This window comes from Nycticebus coucang, chromosome 4 (assembly GCF_027406575.1).
Source record: "Nycticebus coucang isolate mNycCou1 chromosome 4, mNycCou1.pri, whole genome shotgun sequence".
NCBI lineage: Eukaryota > Metazoa > Chordata > Mammalia > Primates > Lorisidae > Nycticebus > Nycticebus coucang.
In genome coordinates this window covers 128,991,329-129,012,539 of record NC_069783.1, presented here as the reverse complement: position 1 = coordinate 129,012,539, position 21,211 = coordinate 128,991,329, and the positions used below count along the sequence as shown (strand labels likewise).

The following is a 21,211-nucleotide window of genomic DNA, read 5'->3' as shown; positions in this document are numbered from 1 at the left end:
CTATGCCTTCCTGTGAGAGCTCTAGTCTGGGACTTCAATAGGAATAAAAAGGGTCTTCTTTTTTCTCAGTCAACTTCAACCTCCTTCTGTGCTTCCTCCAGAGGGGTCATGTCACAGGTGACCCTGAAAGAGGCTGGACCAGGGCTGGTGAAACCCACCCAGACCCTGACACTGACCTGCACCTTCTCTGAGTTCTCACTGAGCACCTCTGGAATGGGTGTTAGTTGGGTCCACCAGCCTCCAGGAAAGGGCCTGGAGTGGGTTACAACCATCTGGTGGAATGATAATAAGTACTATAGCTCAGGCCTAAAGAGCCAACTCACAATTTCTAAGGACACCTCCACAAACCAGGTGGTCCTAACAATGACCAGCATGGACCGCGCAGACACAGCCATGTATTACTGTGCACAGAGAGCACAGTTACCAAACTTGGGGTTATTCTATTACAAGAACTGAGGCCGCATCTCAGCTGTGCTCTCTCCTCAGCTTTGCAGGACACTTAAGTGTAGCCGAAGTGCCGTTTCCTGTCAGGTCCTGGGTTTTCTCTCTCCACCCACCACACAGACCCCTGTCTTCCTTCTAATGTTCTGTTTGTAAATTGCATGTCTCCTGTTATTTGTACAGACTAATGAGATGCTATATCCTGTTTTATAAAAATTCAACCAGAAAAGCTCCAGTTACCATGCCAGATGAACCATTCACGTGATGCAATTTGTGGCATAGATGTCCCTCTCCTGATGGGGGAGAATACTGAGAAATGTAATACATGGAGTCCCAGGTTATGGATGACTCATAGTGCTGCACTTCATGCTTACAAGCACTCACAAGCTTCCCATAAGGACACTTTATAATTAAATGACTAACTTTATGACTGGAAACTCATGTCTTTCACACATGTAAACAAACCCCCGTGATGTAAGCAGCTTGTTGTCACAGCCTGTTTACATTAGGAGTGGCTAGTTCCTTAGATAGAGAAGCATCTGATGGATATACAAGAGCACAAAGAATCGCAAGATCAAGATGATTAAACTTTATGTCACATGTATTAGCTGACATCTTCATTCTCATTCTAGAAGAATTTGCTAAGCTTGAGGACAAAGATCTTAGGATTGGGCACTTTACAAATGTTTATAAAAGTTAGTGAGAGTATGGTAATTTATAATGGAAAATAAAGCAAAATGCTCTGCAAATATACCCAATACATTTTTTATTTTTTCATATTTTTTAATAGTTTGGGATTCATTGAGGGTGCAAAGAATTAGGTTACACTGATTGCATTTGGTAAGTAAAGTCCATCTTATAATTTTGTCCTGCCCCCAAGAGGTGTGCCATACACTGTGAAGCCCCAGCCTCCTCCCTGCTCTCCTTTTCCCCACTCCCTCATTCTCTTACCCCCTAGCATTGATTAGAACATCAACTGCCTTCATATTAGAATTGAGTACATTGGATTCTTGTTTCTACATTATTGTGATGCTTTAGTAAGAATAATGTATTCCAACTCAATTCAGGCTAATACAAAAGATGAATCCCTTTTAATGACTGAATAATATTCCATGGTATGCACATACCACACTTGTTAATCCATTCTAAAATCTAAGGCATGAAACAATAAAAATCCTCAAATAAAGTGTGGGTAAAACACTTGGAGACATTGGCCTGGGGAAAGAATTTATGAAGATGGCCATGGCAATTGCAATAACAACAAAAATAAACAAATGGGACTTAATTAAGGAGTTTCTGTACAGTTAAGGAGACAATAACCAAAACAAACAGAGAACCATCAGAGTGGGAACAGATATTTTCATGTTATAAATCACACAGAAGCTTGATAACTAGGATCTACAGAGAACTCAAATTAATCAACAAAAAAGAACCAAAAATACCACACAACTTCTCTAAAGAAGACAGACAAAGGCCAGGCTCAGTGGCTCACGCCTGTAATCCTAGCACTCTGGGAGGCCCACGCTGGCAGACCACCTGAACTCATGGGTTCAAGACCAGCCTGAGCAAGAGCAAGACCCAGTCACTAAAAATAGCCAGGTGTTGTGGCTGGTACCTGTAGTCCTAGCTACTCGGGAGGCTGACGCAAGAGAATTGCTTAAGCCCAGGAGATAGAGGTTTCTGTGAGCTAAGACACCATGGCACTCTACCAAGGGCAACAAGTGAGACTGTGTTTCAAATAAATAAATAAATAAATAAAGACAGACAAACAGCAATCAACACCACCCTGAGATATCACCTAACCCCGGTGAGAATGGTCCACATCACAAAAATCTCAAAGCTGCAGATGCTGGCATGGATGTGGAGAGAAGGGAACACTTTTACCCAATACCTTTCTCAAAGTAATGACTTCAGGGGCAAACTGCCCTTCTTCTGGAGGAGGCATATCCAGCTCTGTGATGGAGTAGATTTATTACTCAGGTTTGTCCAGTGTAGTGGAGCACAGAGACTCTCGCCAGACAGAAGCTCCTGGACACAACTCTGAGCCCTTTCCTGTTTCCAGGTTTACTTTTACATTTGAGAAATGGGGAAAAATGAGCATCTAAATAGCATAATCCATCTTCTTGTGTACACATGTATGAGATTATGTAAGAATTTTTTTTAATTGTTTATCACATAACAATTTAATAAAAACAAACCACAGTTCACCAAATTCTATCTTTATCACTAATCATTACAGACAACTCAAATAGTTCTGAGGCCAAGTTCCAGAGCCCACCCCAGACCTCCTATATACCAGGAGCACATGCAAATAGGGCCTCCCCCTGCTCATGAAAACCAGCCCAGCCCTGACCCTGTAGCTCTGGGAGAGGAGTCCGAGCCCCGGGACTCCCAGGTCTTCCCACTAGCTGCTCAGGACTGAACACAGATGACGCACCATGGATATGGACTGAGCTGGCTTCTCCTCGTAGCTCTGTTACAAGGTGATTTGTGGAGACTGGAGACTCGGAGAGTGTGAGTGGATGTGAGAGTGAGAACAGAGGGTGTGTGTGGAAGTATCTGACCAGGTGTGTCTGTGTTTACAGGTGTCCAGTGTGAGGTGCAGCTGGTGGAGTCTGGGAGAGGCTTGGTCAAGCCTATGGGGTCCCTGAGACTCTCCTGTGCAGCCTCTGGATTCACCTTCAGCAGCAGCTGGATGCACTGGGTCCGCCAGGCCGCAGGGAAGGGACTGGCGTGGGTCTCCAGCATCAGGGGTAATGGGAGTAATACATACTACGTGGACTCCGTGAAGGGTTGATTCACCGTCTCCAGAGAGAACAGCTAGAACACTCTGCATCTGCAGATGAGCAGACTGGGGCCTGAGGACACAGAATTGTTTTAAAATGCAAGGGACAGGGCGGGGACAGCAGTGTGAGCCCAGACACGAACCGCCTGCGGGGCGCGGTGGCCAGGGGGCGCCCGGGACACATGCGTGGAGTAACCCAGGGCAGGTGCAGGGTGTGCTCAGCCCTGGTTTTCTCTCCAGCTCTTGGACTCCCTCTGCATCTTAGTGTTTCCCCTGCAAGCCTCCCAGCGGAGTCACAAGATTTACAACTTTATTCTTACCAGTATAGTCCATAAACTTGAATAATGTCTTAAAATAGGAGAAATCATTCTCTTATGACCCAGAGACACTTATAATTTTGGAGGCAGAAAAATCACAGGAGCCAGGTGAGGTTGGGTGAAATGTCAGATCAGGGTGCACGTCTGACATCAAGTGAAGGGGAGAGGGGAGAGGTGAGTGGAAATGACTACACTGTAATGTAAGCGAAGTGCAGACAGCCATTGGTGCCTCCCTGATCCAAAGTTGCCCTTGACAGGCCCACAGCATCTCCCAGAATGACTGTTATTAGGATCACTACCAAGCTGGATCATCACCTGGAACCAGCCCACAGGACGTGGGTCTTTAGCACAAACCCGGTGTTGGATGAGAAGGGTGACAGCCAGGTGTCTGGTCTGTGGTGCTCCCGGTAGTTGGAGGGATGGGAGGTGAATTATCATGACCACACACTGTTCATGGACTTTAATAAAACAAAACATGGTTTTATGTGAGCCTCTCAAGCAACATATAAATATGTAAAAGCAAGAATGTACTCTGCAAACGATTATAATTTCCACATTCACCTCAGATGCATTTTTCCTTAAGTTTCTCCTGGTCAGTGTTTCCACTGATGTGAGGGATTGTTCAATGTACTGTGAGATGACTTGGTTCTCATAGCCATTGGTTTCTGCCCATGTGCAGAGATCTTGAACAGTACATTTCATCATCTCCAGAGACAACTCCTACCCTGACCCAGAGAAAGAGCAGAGACTTCCCTGACTGCTGAGTCTGACTTGGGAGCTGGCTATGCCCCCATCACAGCCTGCAGAAACCCCAAACATTACTCCATATATCAGGTGCTGCCCCACGTGCTGCCCCCTCTGCTGACGATGACTCAGGTCTGATTGTAGGGCTGAGATCAGGACACTTGAAATTCATTCCGAACATTACCTTCCTCAGAGATGCAGGGGATAATCCAATCCCCCTCCCCCTGACACCTCGTTTTCATTCTCTACGGCTGCATATTTGGGGAAAGTAAAGGGTTGCCATATATTCACCTGAATCTAGCCTCAAAATCTATTGAATTTTTCTAGGAAACTCACACATAGGACAAAAGTGGGTTTCCTATTCTTACCAAAATATGTGCGTTTGGAAATGTCTGTGTGTTGTCCTGAACACCAGCAGCTGCATTCTCAGCTCACTTGGTCGGTCCTGAGACAAGGAGAGTAACTGTGACCTGGGAAGACTGAGACAACTTTGGACAATGTCAGATCCATCACCTTTCATTCCTTTTGTATTCTGCTGGTGTCACTTGTAATGTTTTTTCTTTACTTTCTTACATTTCTTTTTTGAGTTGTCTCTCCTTTTTCTTGAAACACTCTACCTTAAGTGTTTCTCATTTTTAACTTTCCAAAAGGAAAAAAAAAAAAACATTAAGGGCTGTGTTGATATTTCTAATGTTTTAAATTCTGTATTTCATTTATTGATCTCATTTCCCTAAAGGATCATGAGTGCATCAATGTGAACTTGAGTGAGCCCATGTTTTCACACCAAGTTATTCTCAGGTTCAGTGAAACCGATAACGTTTTCTGAGGGGTCTGTGGAATTGATGTGCTCCCCCTCATGACCTGGATAAGAATCTGCCACCCATGTGGATGGGACAACGAACAGGGTGGTGTGAGGGGAGGAGGGCTGCTGTGAGGTCCAGACTGTCCTCTGGTAGGGACACCCCTCTTCCTCCTCACTCTGGCATTCAATCATTTCTTTCAAGGTAGAAAGTCGCTTAAATTTCTCTCTGACATTTGGATGGAAGCCTAGAAAGGAGACTTATCAAACCTAAATTCTGCATCTGCATCTTGGGGAATGTGCTTCTTTCTCCTCTGTCCTGAGTCCACAAGCTGAAAACTCTCCTATTCCACTGCAGCCCACACTGCCTCTGCCCACACCGTCCAATGTGGCACCTGCAGCTTTGGCTCCTGGAACATGCCCCTGCCCTGTTTAACCTCCTGCCTCTGGCTGCCTTCCAGTTCATTCACGGTCTCTCAGATCACAGCCCAGACATTTTACCCCAACATAAAATCTTACCTTCAACCCCTCTTTATTTCCTTTTCTTCCAAGTCATATCTTCATTCTAACAGCCTTTGTCATCTTACCTGAACTTCTGCACAGAAAAGTGTTAACTCAACAGGTGTGGGTTGCCCGAACTGTATGCATTCCTGAAAGAAATCAATTCCTACAACTAGTCCATGGTAAGCCCTGAGAGATGGGCTCTGCTCTCTTTAACACACCTCCTGATAGCAGCATTTTAAAACCACATTAATGAGACATGCTGTCTGTGTAAATACTCCCCAGTAAATTACTTGCAGAACTCACTAAGTTTGGGTGTATGCATATACCCTTGAAACTAAAACCAACTTTAAGACCTAGATATATCTACCACCTCCCAAGGTCTCCTCACAGTCCCATTATTGTTATCAATTAACTTACTTTTTGATCTGTTTGGGGGTGAATACAACATACTAGTTGATCACATGCTGATTTCTGGTGAATGCCTGTTTATGCTCCATGGTCTGATTTCTGAGTTTTGGGGATCAGATGTGCAGGTGCTTCAACCCTGTGACTGACCCCAGTGAGCAGCTCTGGGCACGAAGGCTCAGGAGAGCTTCCCTGCAGGACAAACCCTCACACGTGTGGTCAGACATCACTGCTGGTAGAACTGAAGGTGCACAGGAGGCCAACTGGGGAGAGGACCCCTCAGAGCTGGTACCTGGTGACCCTGGAAATTACTCTATGTGCCTTTGCTGATTTTCATTTGTATCATTTCTGTAATAAATGAACAGGAGTGTAGCATCTTATTCTAAGACCTGTGTTTATATCGCTCAGAGTGACCTAGGATGGTCTTGGCAGACTCTATATGATTACATCAGAAGTAGGGATTGTCTGAAGAACCCTGCCATGTTGATGCATGGCTAAAGCATAGTTTAGCAAAGCAAGGGATGAAAAGGTAGTGGAGACGAGCCTCTGACCACTGATGCCTCCAGCATCATGTGGAGTGAGGCAGCAGGTGCTCCAAGTAACTTGTTGGGGGTAAACGTTATCATGGGAGTTGGGAATGGTACAGTCACACTCTAGAGGTTCATTTCATGAACACTGAGACAGTGCAGAAATGCGTGTGTACAGGTAATAACTGAAAAGAGCAAAAACTGCTGCAGCCAGTCCTGGCCCTCTGCATGCTAAGCTGTGGCTACAAGACTGATTTACAATCAATATGAACAATTTTCCTCAAAGCACAAACCACAGTGTCAAAGAAGGTGACCCCGATCTAGGGGTGGAGAGGAAAACCCTTTAAACTACTAAATCCAGGCAGTAGCAGGAGAGAGGTGTGTCACATTGTGACATGAATTTTATGCCATTTTGGGTGGATGCTGGATCCACATCTTACAACAGGACAGTCACACATGGAAGCAAGTGATCCTAAAACACAGCAGACTGTTTCTGATGGGATGAGGAACCTCCATAGCAGAGGACAGTCTGTTTGTCATGTGAGAAAAGTGGATTCTCCAGATGAAGACACTGGCTCATTACCCAAGGCCTGGTGCTCTGGCTTCATGAAGGTGAGGATGTTCATCACATAATATGCACCTTTCCCAGGATGTGGAATGTGCTGTGATGAAGGTGGTCCTTTTGGTTCTGCACTGCAGGACCCCTTACTGTGCAAAATATCTTTGGATATATACAGTGTTGTTTTCCAACAGATTCCCCTTTGGGCCTTAGAGACACTGAGGAAATGAGACTGATTCAAAAGAGCATGGAACAGACACAGGGGAGAAGCAGGGCCCTCGTGCCAACAAGGTGGACGTACTTCAGTGGTTACTGGAGAAAGAAATGGCTGAAGAAGACATCAGTGGGGTTGACATCCATGTCAGAAAACAGCACTACTGGTCGTGGGTGGAGCAGTGTGTTCCCTTCAAGGCTGTTGACACTGACAGACCTGACCACATGTTCCCTACTTACTGTGTTTGTAGGAATGTGGAAATGCAGAAGGCAAAACGGCTTTTACAAACTTGCCCTGAGTGTCATTAGCGAAGGTCTGGAAAATTACACAAGATGAGGATTGCTGAAGGGCTGTGGCAATCATCCCCTGCCCCAGCTGGGTGCCCAGACCATGTTCACACATGTGTGCAAAGGGCAGGTGGTGAGGCCGAGTCCTAGTGACAGTTCTTGTGAGCAGGTGCCTGTGCATGAAGTCCTCAATTCACAGTCTCCCCAGGCTCTACTCCTGTTTTCTTGTTAGTTTTTCTTTTCTTTCTTTATCATGTGAGTCTATTCATATTCCAACAACTTCCCCCACAGGATCACAGACAAGGGTGGACAGAAAGGCGCCCTGGCCTGAGTCCTGTGTGTACCTGGAGTAGAATATGAGGGAGGCTGGGAGAGATTATTGAGATCATTGTGCACCTGCTCTGATGTGCACATCAGCCCAGGAGCTGCCTTTGGGGTGCTGGGCTATTACCTCTGGCACAGTATCTGTTGTGGGGCAGGGTGTAAATATGCAAACTCAAGTAAGGGACACCCCCTTTAAACTCCCTGGAGTGCAGGCCTCCCACACTGCCCGCTGGATCCTCAGTGCAGCCCTCTCTGTGCTCCAGGATGGCGTCTGCCATCGTCCTCACCCTCCTCCTGGCTGTTCTCCCAGGTCAGTCCTGGCTAAAGATCTGGGGTCACAGGAGGGGTTGGCAGGAGGGGCTCTGATCTCAGTCCTGCTTCTCCCACACAGGCGTCTGTTCCCAGGTGCAGCTGGTGCAGTCAGGGGGCAGAGGGGAGACGGCCCGGGGAGTCTCTGACGATCTCCTGCAAGGCGTCTGGATACAGCTTCACAAGCTACTGGATGAGCTGGGTGTGCCAGAAGCCCGGGAAGGGCCTGGAGTGGGTGGGGAGCATCTATCCTGGTGATTCTGATACAAACTACAGCCCAGCCTTCCAAGGCCACGTCACCATCTCCATCGACAACTCCATCAACACCGCTTTCCTGCGGTGGAGCAGCCTGAAGGCAGAGGACACCGCCATGTATTTCTGCGCTACGGACACAGCAAGGGAACTGCAGTGAAAGCCCAGACACAAACCTCCTGCGGAGCCCGGCCGCCCCACAGGCGCGGAGATACCCAGGGCAGGTGCATGTGGACTCAGCACTGGATTCAGTACAGTCGTGGCTTTCTCTCTGTAGAACAGTTACCACAACGTCTGTGGATCCATGGTTCCGAGCTTCCCTCCAAAGTCTCTGAATTAGATACGTTTCTGGTAGTAAGAAAAAAATGTCTCCAGTACACGAAAGGCACAGAGAGGCTTGCAGTTACATTATCATGTTCCCGAATGTACCTTAATTAGCATCATTTCTGAATAAGTCACCGAATATAATAATACAGATTCTTCCTTGGATCCCACTATGAAGCACAGAACCCAGAACATAAATTTCCTTCTAGTAAAAAAGCAGGATAAAACCCTAATAGTTACCAGGGTCCTAGGGAATCACACTATTTCTCAGGAAAAGAAAGAAGACCCCCATGGTGTTCAAGGTCTAAGGAACAAGCTCAGGACAATCAATTGTAGTGGACATGACACAAGGTCAGAGAGGCCCCCACCAATGCTTAGTGTGGATGTTGGCTCTGCTCATCAAACTGGAGGCTTGTCCAGATACCAAGCCTCCAGTACACACACACACACACACACACACACACACACACACACACACACACACACGGTGAACACAGAAAGCTTTATTATGTCCAGTATTAAGATGTCTGCTGAGAGCAGGGAAGGTCTCTCAAGAAAGCCAAAAGTGGCTTGATAGAGCAGAAATGGAGACTGGCTCATGGTTTTCATAAGGGCTCTGTGGTGGCTCAGATGGGGCTCCCACTAACAGGAAAGGTCTTGTGGGGGTTGGACCTCACACTGATATCTTGTGATCCAGCACCTGTGAATCATGACTAAAATTCCCTTGAGTTTGGCAAATAGGGAAGGGGAAGAGATGACCCTGAAGATTTTTGGCAGACAGACATCAACTAAGACATTCTCACTTCTTATTCCATTCAACAACTATTTTTTGAAAAACAAGTTTCAGAATCGGATAAAAGAAAATGATGGATAGACAGCAATCATGTATGCAGAGAAATAGAAGATATTTTATTAGTATGAGCAAATAATAATAACAATAATGAGACTGAGAGGGTGAAGAGTTAGACAGAGGTCTCAGTCTATGGTAGGTGGAAGCTTCTCACTGTTCACGATTATCAGCTTATTCTGAAGGTCTTGGGTCCGCTGTCTGCTTCAAAACACCAGAAGCTTCTCAGTTTCTGTGAGAATGCTCAGGTTTGCATCCTTTATCAGAGGAGACTTCCAAGAGACTAGAATTCTCTATCGATTCTTTAGTTGTGAAATATGAACCCAAGAACTGCCTCATTGGAATTTCGCTACTATGATGATTTCTTCACAGTCCTTAATTATATTTGTCCAGTGTGGCTCTTGTGCAGTGTTCACCTGATATCCCCTCCAGTACACACTATTACTTGCTTGAACATGACAGAATTTTAGAAAGATGTAGTAAAAATGTAGCCTGACTCCGTTGGTGATAGGAGTGTGTATAACACATATACTAGTTTCAAGACTTTTTGTCCTGCATATAATATCTAAAATGCTACTATTTGTGGAAAACTCTAAGTGTATGATCTGTCCAGATACCAAGCTTTAGGGTAATAACTGATGTATCCTTGAGTGAGTGCAATATGACACCACAAGTGCTAATGGCAGAGCCCTTGCCCAAGGGAGTTCAAACAGGGTTTCAAATTGTGAAATCTTGAATCTAATAATGGCAATTTGATGGACATTTTAGAAGATTTTATATGGATCACTGCTGTGTCATATGAGTAACGGTACTGTCTTACAGATGTAGATGAGATATAACCTAGGTCGAGGCTGCTTTCTCTGTGTAATGATCTGCTACAACATTTGCTTAGCTCTCATGCTATTTTTTTTTGGATAATTTCCAAGGTTATATCATGTCTCTAGGATTTAAAAGTTTATTTAAATCGTTCTCAGCTTGTTATTCATGTTACTAGAAATTGTAAGAAACACTTTTGTTTTCAAAGCATCCCAAATTCACTTGCTATTCCAAACACTTGTGAATTTAATCTGTTTTGGGCCAATTGACAAGCTTGAAGTTTAATTGACTTCTGCAATGTGGGTTGATTTTTCATCTGGTGGGGGACCATGTTCCAATGGAAAATTTGCTTTGTGACATGAACTACAGGTTATTAACCTTCAATTGTACTATTGAGGTATGAGTAGTAGATAAATAATATTACCTTGGGGACTTCGGGAGGAATCTTATCTAAAATATAAGCAAACTTTCCCTGATGTAGCTAAAATAACTGGGCCCACACTTAGCAATAAGCTATGTCACCTGTCAATCACACTCTGACTCACCTCTCCTGAGACTCACTCTTACTTGACAACCAGTTATTTTTTATTGTATTGCCTCTAGGATATCATTTATAGCTAATTTAGCAAAAAGTAAGGCAAACAATAGGAATTGAATAAAAAGTGAGAAAAATAATAACCTAATGAAATAAGAAACCTGGATGTGAGAAGCTCCAGCCTTAGCTCATTCAAAAGTTTATTCCATAAGGAGTTTTATTTTCTCAGTTTTCCACACTGATACATTCAGAATGTCAGCTTTATTCCTGATTTTCTAAAGGAAAGGAGAAAACTGTGAGTAATATGGTTCTGTAAACATACTAAATAGAACCTCTAAAGATTGAACAATAGTAAGAGACAGGCTCATGCCTGTAATCCTAGCACTCTAGGAGGCAAAGGTGGGCTGATTACTTGAGCTCAGGAGTTTGAGCACAGCGTGAGCAAAAGTGAGACCCCATCCCTAAAAACAGTGAGGTGTCGTAGTTGGTGTCACTAGTCTCAGCTACTAGGGAGGCTGAGGAAAAAAAGATCTCTTGGACTCAAGAATCTGAGGCTTCTGTAAGCTGTGATACCACAACACTCTATCCAGGGTGACAGAGTGAGATTCCGTCTCAAAAAAAAAAAAAAAAAAGAAAAAAGAAAAAGAAAAACGAAAAGAAAATTCTACCACAACAAGTATGAGTAGCATGATGCCTTCCATAAAAGTGAGTCTCCCAACCAAGCAAATCTCAGAAATAAGTGAATTCACAGATGAGTTTTATGACACATTAGAAACAACAAATAATACCAATTGTCTTGAAATAGTTTCAACATTTAGTAAGGAATTCTCCCTAAATTATGATACAAGAAAAGGCTCACCCTGATACCAAACCCTGGTAAAGGCAGAACAACAACAACAACAACAACAAAAATATAAGAAAACATTCATGATTGACAGAAATGTAAAAGTTCTCAACATAACTTAACCAAGTCCAAAGCCACATCTACAAGATAAGGCACAACATTAAACCATGTTTTATGTGAAAGATATAATGATGGTTCAACATTCACAAAACAATAAATGAGATTTGCCACATAAACATAACTAAAGAAAAATAATATCATAATTTCATAGACACGCAAAGACATTGCTGAAATTCAACATTGCTTCTTAGTTAAAAGCCTCAACATGCTAGACATGAAAGGAACGTACCTCCAAACAATAAAACCTAACTATGACAGACCCCACAGATAAGACCATACAAAATGGGGAAGTGGAAATCCCTCCTTACATGAACTGGAACAAACAAGAATACCCGCTTTGAAAACTTTTATTCAGTGTAGGACTGAACATTCTAGCCAGAACAATTAGGAAAGAGAAAGAAATACAAAGATCCCAATTGGCAAAAAGAAAGAAAAGTAAATTTCCCTTCTTTGCTGATGATAAAATTCTATACCTAGAAAATCCAAAAGATTCTGCAAAAAAGTTCTCAGAAATAATCAAGGAATTCAGGATATTTTCAAAATACAAAATCATGGACACATGTGAGTAGCATCAGTAGCATTTCCATACAGCAGTTCTGTCCTAAAACCACATTAACTAAAGCTACCAAAGATGCAAAACTTAGAGGTACACTCACCAATAAGGGGAAAGAAGTCTGCAAGGAGAACAACAGAACAAGGATGAAAGGAATGCTAGGTTACATGGACATATATAGAAATATCCTATGAGCATAGATTGGAAGAATTAATCTATCTAAAACCACCATACTAACCATAGCAATCTACAGATTAAATCCAATCTTTACCAAAATGCCAAGATCATTTGTCACAGAAATATAAAACTCAATTATAGCATTTATGTAGAACCAAAATGGGACTCGAATAGCCAAAACAATCCTAAGGGGAAAAAAGTAAGCTTGAAGCACCACATTGTTTCACTTCAAATGATAGCAGAAGAATCCACTAACTAAACAACATGGTCCTGGCACAAAAGCGTGCAGGTAGGTCAAGGGAACAGAACAGAGGACGGGGAACAGTTCACATACTTACAACAACTGATCATTGACGATGTCTATACTAACATACACTGAGGAAAAGGCATCATGTTCTTTTTTAATTTCAGATAATATGAGGGCACAAATGGTTACAATGTTTGCATTTCTAAGCTAAAGCTCAAGTTGTAGTTGAGCCCTTCACCCAGGGGTGTGATGTAGACCCTGCACTGAGCCCCTTAGGCGAGAACTTACCAACCCACCTCCCTCCTCCCATTTTTCCTTTCCTTCTTTTCTTCTTCCCTCTCTCTTGAATATACATGAATTTTTACTACATCTGTGCATGAAGTTCTTTATATGTTGCTTTCATGTTACTATTGAGTACATTGGTTCTTGCTTTTCCTTTCTCATGATATTTCACTAAGAAGAATGTGTTTCACCTTCATCCAGGTAAATACAAAATGTGTAAGTCTCCATCCTTTACATGGCTGAATAGTATTCCACGTACTATTCAGGTATACTGAAGGTATACATATAGCATGGTTTGTTAATCCATTCATGAGTTGATGGGTACTTGGGTTTCTTACATGGAGACAGTGTTCACAATAGATGGTTCTGGGAAAATTGGATCACCAGATCCAGAAAAATGAAAATGTACACCTGTATCTCACCAAATATAAAAGTCAACCATAGATAAACTAAAGAATTCAACGTAAAACCTGAAACTGTGAAGACACTATAACTAAACCCGCAGAAAACACTTCTGCACATTGAGACAAAGAATCCATGACTATGACCTCAGAAGCACAGGTGACCACAGCAAAGCCGAACACATGAGACTTAAGATAAAAAGCTTGTGCACAACCACAGAAATAATCACAATAGTGAACAGACAAGTCACAGAATGGGAGAAAATATCTGTAGATTGATCCTAAAGCACAGCAGACTGTTTCTGATGGGATAAGGAACCTCCATAGCAGAGGACAGTCTGCTTGTCATTTGAGGGAAATCACTTTCTTTGAAAGGCAGAGTGGACTGTCCGGATGAAGACACTGGCTCATTACCCAAAGCCTGATACTCTGACCTTATGAAGGTGAGGATGTTCACCACATAAAATGCACCTTTCCCAGGATGTGGAAAGTCCTGCGATGAAGGGGGTCCTTTTGGTTCTGCACAGCAGGCCCCTAATTGTGCAAAACACTTTGGATATGTACAATGCTGTTTTTCCTCAGATCCCCTTTGGTCCTTAGAGACACTGAGGAAATGAGAATGACCCAAAAGTGCATGGAACAGACACAGGGGAGAAGCAAGCCCCTCGCGCCAACAAGGTGGATACAATTCAATGGTTTATGGAGAAACCAATGGCTGAAGAAGACATCAGTGGGGTTGACACACGTGTCAGAAAATAGCACTCCTTGTCATGGGTGGAGCAGTGTGTTCCCCTCAAGGCTGTTGACACTGACAGACCTGACCACATGTTCCCTACTTACTGTGTTTGTAGGAATGTGGAAATGCAGAAGGCAAAATGGCTTTTAGAAACTTGCCCTGAATGTCATTAGTAAAGGTCTGGCAAATTATATAAGATGAGGATTGCTGAAGGGCTGTGGCAATCATCCCCTGCCCCAGCTGGGTGCCCAGACCATGTTCACACATGTGTGCAAAGGGCAGGTGGTGATGCCGAGTCCTAGTGACAGTTCATGTAAGCAGGTGCCTCTGCATGAAATCCTCACTTCACAGTCTCCCCAGGCTCTACTCCTGTTTGTTTGTTAGTTTTGCTTTTCTTTCTTTATCATGTGAGTCTAGTTATATTCCAACAACTTCTCCCACAGGATCACAGACAAGGGTGGGCAGGAAGGAGCCCTGGCCTGAGTCCTGTGTGTACCTGGAGCAGAATGTGTGGGAGGCTGAGAGGGATTATTGGGACCTTCGTGCACCTGCTAGGAGGTGCACATCAGTCTAGGAGGTGCCTTTGGGGTGCTGGGTTATGAACCCTGGGGAGCCTCCACTGTGGGGCGGGGAGTTAATATGCACTCCAGTGAGGGACACCCAGTTTAAACTCCCTGGAGAGTGCTCCTCCTGCACAGCCTGCTGGATCCTCAGTACAGCCCTTTCTGTGCTCCAGGGTGGGGGTCTGCTGTCGTCCTCACCTTCCTCCTGGCTGTTCTCCCAGGTCAGTCCTGGCTCAGGATCTGGAGTCACAAGAGGGGTGGCCAGGGGGGGCCCTGATCTCAGACCTGCTTCTCCCACACAGGCGTCTGTTCCCAGGTGCAGCTGGTGCAGTCAGGGGCAGAGGTGAGACGCCTGGGGAGTCTCTGACCATCTCCTGCAAGGCACAGCTTCACAAGCTACTGGATGCACTGGGTGCACCAGAGGCCTGGGAAGGGCCTGGAGTGGATGGGGAGAATCTATCCTGGTGATTCTGATACAAACTACAGCCCGGCCTTCCAAGGCCACATGGCCATCTCCACAGATAACTCCATCAGCACGGCTTCCCTGCGGTGGAACAAACTGAAGGCAGAGGACACCGCCATGTATTACTGCTCCAGGGACACAGGGAGGGGACTGCAGTGAGAACCTAGACACGAACGTCCTGCAGAGCGAGGCCACTAGGGGGCGCCTGTGACACAGGCACGGAGTCACCCAGGGCAGGTGCAGGAAGGCGGGGCTCAGCCTGGTTTCCTGCAGGGTGCGGGATTCCTCTCAGTTAATCAGTGTCCTCTGGGGATTTGCTGGATTCTGTGCTTATTTGTGAAGTCTCTTAATTGGGAACTTTGTGAATTAGTAAAAGACTGTAAACTCCACAAAAGGCAGATATTCATCTACAGTTACTCATGTCCATAAACATCAACTAATTATCAACATTTCTGCATAATTCAGCCAAATCTATACAGATGCTCTGCAGGACTCAACAGTGCAGCACAGCACACAGAACTGAACACTCCTTGTAGCCAGCAAGAAGGATAAAGTAATTGTAGGACCTCATGAGCTGTAGTAGTCAGCACTCTAGAGCAAGAGTAGACAGACCCAGACTGTTCAGTGTCCAGACACCAAGCTCACAGCCTCAGCTCTCATCCACACCCCACAAACACATAAGCAGCCCCACTAGTGTTTGTTACAGATGTTGAACTTCAGGCTGTCACATGCCATAAATGAGGATGGAAACGTTTATGCCTCCAGATTGAGGTGTCTGCTGAGAACAGGGCAGAGATCCCCAGAAGCACAGAATTGCTTCCCAGAGCACCAAGGCGGTCTGGCTCAAAGTTTTCACAACAGCTTCACGGTGGGGCAGGTGAGGACTCACCCTCATGGGAAAACTATCGAGGGATTTGGACCTTGTACAGCCTCTCATGAAGAAGCAGCTCCTGCTAAGTGGCTGAGCTGAGCACACGTCACATCAATTTCTGAACAAATCCTCATCCTGCAGGGACACCTGCTGTCCCCATGGTATGAAGTTGATTACTTCAGACCATGGCCACTCTTGAGAGGCAGGAATTTGTTCAAACCAGAAGTGAGCAGTGTTCTAATGTGAGTTTGCTTTCCCTGTCACGGGGCTTCTACCAGAGCACTGCCCAGGATCTCATGTCTGCACCTCTGACAGGAGCCCATGCAGGGTGTGGGGCGAGACCAGGAATCCGCTTGTTGTGGAAGGATAGGAGGTGCCTACATGGGGATCAGAGAACAGGGTGCAGTCCTCCCATGTCTTTCAGATTATCTCAGAAGCAGATAAAAAAACAAAGGGCTGATTCAAGTCTCTGCACACAGTTCTGAGTGAGTCTGACCCACACATTTATCACACTATCTTCTAGGAGACAACAGAGTCCCTAAACTGGGGCCATGGCAGGGATTCCTTGGTCATGAAGGACACTGCATGTGGTCCAGGACAGCAGGCACTATAGAGTGCTGGGGCACCTGGGTCTGGAAATTAAGGGGAGAAGTGAGATTAGTTCCTATCTCCACATCCGTGATGACAACTTGAGAAATGTGTCTTCTTACTGCCAGAATCTGAGGCTGATTGATTAGAAGTCCTGGTTCCTGGCTCACTGCCTGTAGCTCAGAGGGTAGGGCACCAGCCACATATATCAAAGCTGGCAGGCTTGAATCCAGCCCAGGCCTGCCAAAGAACAATGACACCTACAACCAAAAAATAGCTGGACATTGTGGCAGGTGCCTATATTCCCAGCTACTTGGGAGGTGGAGGCAAGAGAATCGCTTAAGCCCAAGAGTTGAAGGTTAAGCGATTGTGAGCTGTGAGCTGTGATGACAAGGCACTCTCCTCAGGGTGAAACTCTGTCTCAAAAAAAAAAGAAGTTCTGGTTCATGGAGGATCACTCCACTAGGGCACAATAAGTTCCCTCACACCTGAGGCCTTGTCTGATGCCCCCAATTGGGATCCTCATGTCAACAAAGGAAAGGTTCCCCCACTGGTGGACATTAACTCTCCTTTTGAGGCTGAGTCAGGACAGTCCCACAGGCCTGGGCAGTGTCTGGGACTTAGTTCCACTTCATCTAACGCGGGAGAGGACATTTGCAATAACCACATATCTAAGGAGGCCCAGTGACCAGGGACAATGACTCACAGTGCTCAGGTCTGAGTCACTTTCCAGGGAGCAACACAGAGCAAACCTGGCTGTGAAGTGCTGATCAACTGTCAGTAGAATCCAGGGGGTGGGGACATTAGAGAAGGGAAAGTGTGACCACAGGGCCACCCACAGCAGGGGACAATGAGTCTGACTTCTTCTTCCTTCTGAAAATGGGGGCTGTGGTCTCTGTGGTTTAAACCTTGGAGCTCAGGCCCTTTGCCTGCACATCAGGTGTGGTGCAGGCTGTGGCTTCTTGGGGGCCAGGGAAGGGCTCATGGGACTTTCTCACCCTCCAGTGCTGGGACCTTCCTGCTGTCACTTGTGAATTGACTCACTTTGGAAATGAAAGTGGCCAGTATTAGTAGAGAACAAGATGGTTTGGCCAAAGTGGGATGTGTCCACGCAGACTCTCAGAGTCACTGGCACCATCTATGACATCAGGTGACCTGAAGACAAACCTCAGTGAGCTGTGAGCTGTGGGTGGCATCCAAGGCCTTGAGAGTGGTGTCCTGTGGCTGCAGTGTGATGACTCCACACCTGCAGTTGAGTCCCTCCTGATCAAGTGCCTGCCCCTGATGGTCATTTGTCTTGATCTTCCTTCCCTCATCCCTCTGCTCCTCCTGACTGCCCTCTCCGGTATTCTCCCTGCTTCCTGTGAAGAGCAAATTCCTTGATTTTACTTTCACACTCATCATTGTCAAAGACAGTTTTACCTGTTGAACATGGATTTGTGTCTAAGACATGTGGGATTCTCAAAGAGTTTCTTCCAAAATTTAGTGTTCCATCATGGGAGATCCCTGTGGAAAATGAGGCACATCATTCATCGACAAAGAGATTTCCGTTCCTGTGTAACTTCCTTGTCTACCTGGAGACCCAGGTGTGCGCTCATTTCAAGTAGGGAACTGTGAACTGTGTGAGAGGCTCTGCTGTCCTCCATGGTCCTGGCTCCGAGATGCCCAGAACCAGACAGTAAAGGGGTAACACACGTTGTGATTTGTGGAGTGAGGAAGAAGGGACAGAGCCATCAAGGCAAACGTGACCACTACTGCTCCCAAGAATTATTTTGTTTGTTTTAGCTGTTTCCAGGACTTTTTGTTTAACATTATGACAGAATAATAACAGGTTTTATTTATGTACATCACATGAACTCTGCCCAGCTCAGGTATTGGTGAGCACATATCCTGGTGCAGGAAGCTGTAGGGTCCCTTCCGGTGACCACTGGAGGATGAACACTCGGCACGTGGGAAGGAATTTAGACCTTATGACAAAGAAGGCAGTTGTCCTCCTGGGTAGAGCAGGACGTGATGACTGTTGGCTGAGAGTGCAAGGACTTGGGCAAGTGCACTAGTGTCTATCTAAGAAAAATCTCATCTTATTCAAAGACCTGATGTTGACAGAGTCTGGAGTAAAGAGAGCCAAACAGAAATCAGCCTGAGGATCTCCCATGAAGGCTTGAAAGAGGCTGCTCTGTGAAGGAGCCGTCACCACAGTTGGGGTAGAGGTGGAGAGAGCCACAGTGTGGAGCAGCTGCCACCAGCAGGACCTGTTGGACGAGCTGTGTGTGGCAGCAGTACAGCTGTCCTTCTGCACAGAGCAGTGATGTGGACAGCGTGACTGCTCTTCTTTATCATGGAAAAGTGTGACCATCACAGGAGCGACTCAAGGCAGCAGATAATTCTCTCTCCATGACATCACAGCCTTGACTATTCATTTTCTAGAGTTAACGACATGCTTATTTTCTTAGTTTGTTCACTCAGTGCAATAGCTTGTTTCAAGTAATACAATTTTTTTATATTTACTGAAACGTATTGGTTCACTTTTTAAATAAATTAGCTAAACTGTGCCTGAGAGCCTGTTTACATGTGCCCCTCTCAGAATATGATGAACACACATGTAAGAGAAAACTCACTACCAGTTGTGATTGAAGGGAGTCAGTAATGCCGACAGGATGGGGTGGAGACCTCGTGTGGACGCACAACATTAAGTTTGCCATCATCTGCCAAGAGATGCTCTTATTCTTTCCCCGATGAACACACCAAGTGGTGATGCTTAAAGCAGAATAGAATCACATTTTTCTCACTTGTCCATAAACAATAAGTTTCATTTTTGAAGGACCTAGACAAAATCTCCTGACTAAAGATCCTAGAGAGGCTATTTAGGAAGACAGAGTGAAGAGGAAGCCTTAGCTTCTGGTGACAGGACTGAGTGTGCTACACAATCCCTCCAATATCTCTCACATTGACATGTAATCGGTCAGAGGATAGTGTCTGAAATGCTGGGCCTTCCAGTTACCAAATTGTAGAGGGACATGCAAGTGCCTATAGTGCCATCAGTGTTTACGGGGTATCTTTGGACATGGAAGCTCCCTAATCTCCAAAATGTTTATTTATTTCATAACATTATGGGAGAAAAACTGTTTTTAGTTACATGCATCAATTTTGTTATACTTGGGTCATGGCTGTAAGTGTTTCCATCACCCATAAAGTGTCCATTGTTCGTGTTAGGTAGGTTTTTACCATCCCTCCTCCCTGGTCCCCCCTGTTTTATTTCCACTGAGTTTTACTTCCCTCTGTACATGTGTGTGCTCATCAAATAATTCCAGTTTAATAGTGAGTACATGTAGTATTTGTATTTCCATTAAGCTTAGATACTTCACTTAGGATATTGGTTTCTAGTCCCATACAAATTATTGCAAAATGCCTTAATTCATCCTGTTTCAGGGCTGAGTGGTATTCCATAGTATACATGTGAGCAGTCCCCAAGTTACAACATCCCTCTTGCATACAACTCACACTTATGAAGGGAGGCTTTTATAGGAGAAAGGCAAATGTACATGTCCCAACTTACATACAAATTCAACTTAAGGAAAAATCTACAGAAAATATCTAGTTCAGAACCCATGGATTGCATGAAGAGCATGTTTTGATAATTCACTGGTGAATTTACAAGCACTTCCATTGATTCCACATCTTTGCAGTTGTGAAATGTGCTGGGAATGTTCAGGTGTCTTTTTGATGAAAAATCTCCTTTTCCTTTGGGTAAAAGCCCAATAGTGGGATTGCTAGATCAGATGGTAGGTCTACTTTTAGTTTTCTGAGGAATCTCCACACGGTTTTCCACAGAGGTTGTGCTAATTTGCAGTTCCACCAACATTTCTCTCTCTAAGCACCCTTTCTCTCTGCATCCATGCCAGCATCTATTGTTTTTGGACTTTTTTTTTTTTTTTGGTTTTTGGCTAGGCTGGGTTTGAACCCGCCACCTCCGGCATATGGGACCGGCGCCCTACCCCTTGAGCCACAGGCGCCGCCCTGTTTTTGGACTTTTTAATAAAAGCCATTCTAACTGGGGTAAGGTGATATCTCTACTGTTTTACTTTGTGTTTTCTTGATGATTAGTGATGTTGAACATTTTTCATATTTTTATTGACAATTTTTCTATCTCATCTTTTGAAAAGCTTCTTTTCATGTCTTTTGCCACTTTTTAATGGGATTGTCTGGTTTTTATCTTGCTTACCTGCTTGAGTTATTTGTAGATTTTGATTATCAGCTCTTTATTAAACATATAGCTTGCAAATATTTTCTCCCATTCTGTAGGTTGATAGGTTTCTCTGTTGATCATTTCCTTACTTGTGTACAAGATTTTTAAATTTAACTTAATGAAGTCCAATT

General features: G+C 44.7%; 1 pseudogene across 1 annotated transcript; it reads left to right on the top strand.

The window, feature by feature from the left end:
- The first annotated feature begins 8,170 nt into the window (after positions 1–8,170).
- On the top strand, positions 8,171–8,627 carry LOC128584412 (immunoglobulin heavy variable 5-51-like; annotated as a pseudogene). Its single transcript, XR_008379680.1, has 2 exons — positions 8,171–8,216; positions 8,298–8,627. The product of XR_008379680.1 is annotated as an immunoglobulin heavy variable 5-51-like (transcript).
- The last annotated feature ends 12,584 nt before the right edge of the window (positions 8,628–21,211 follow it).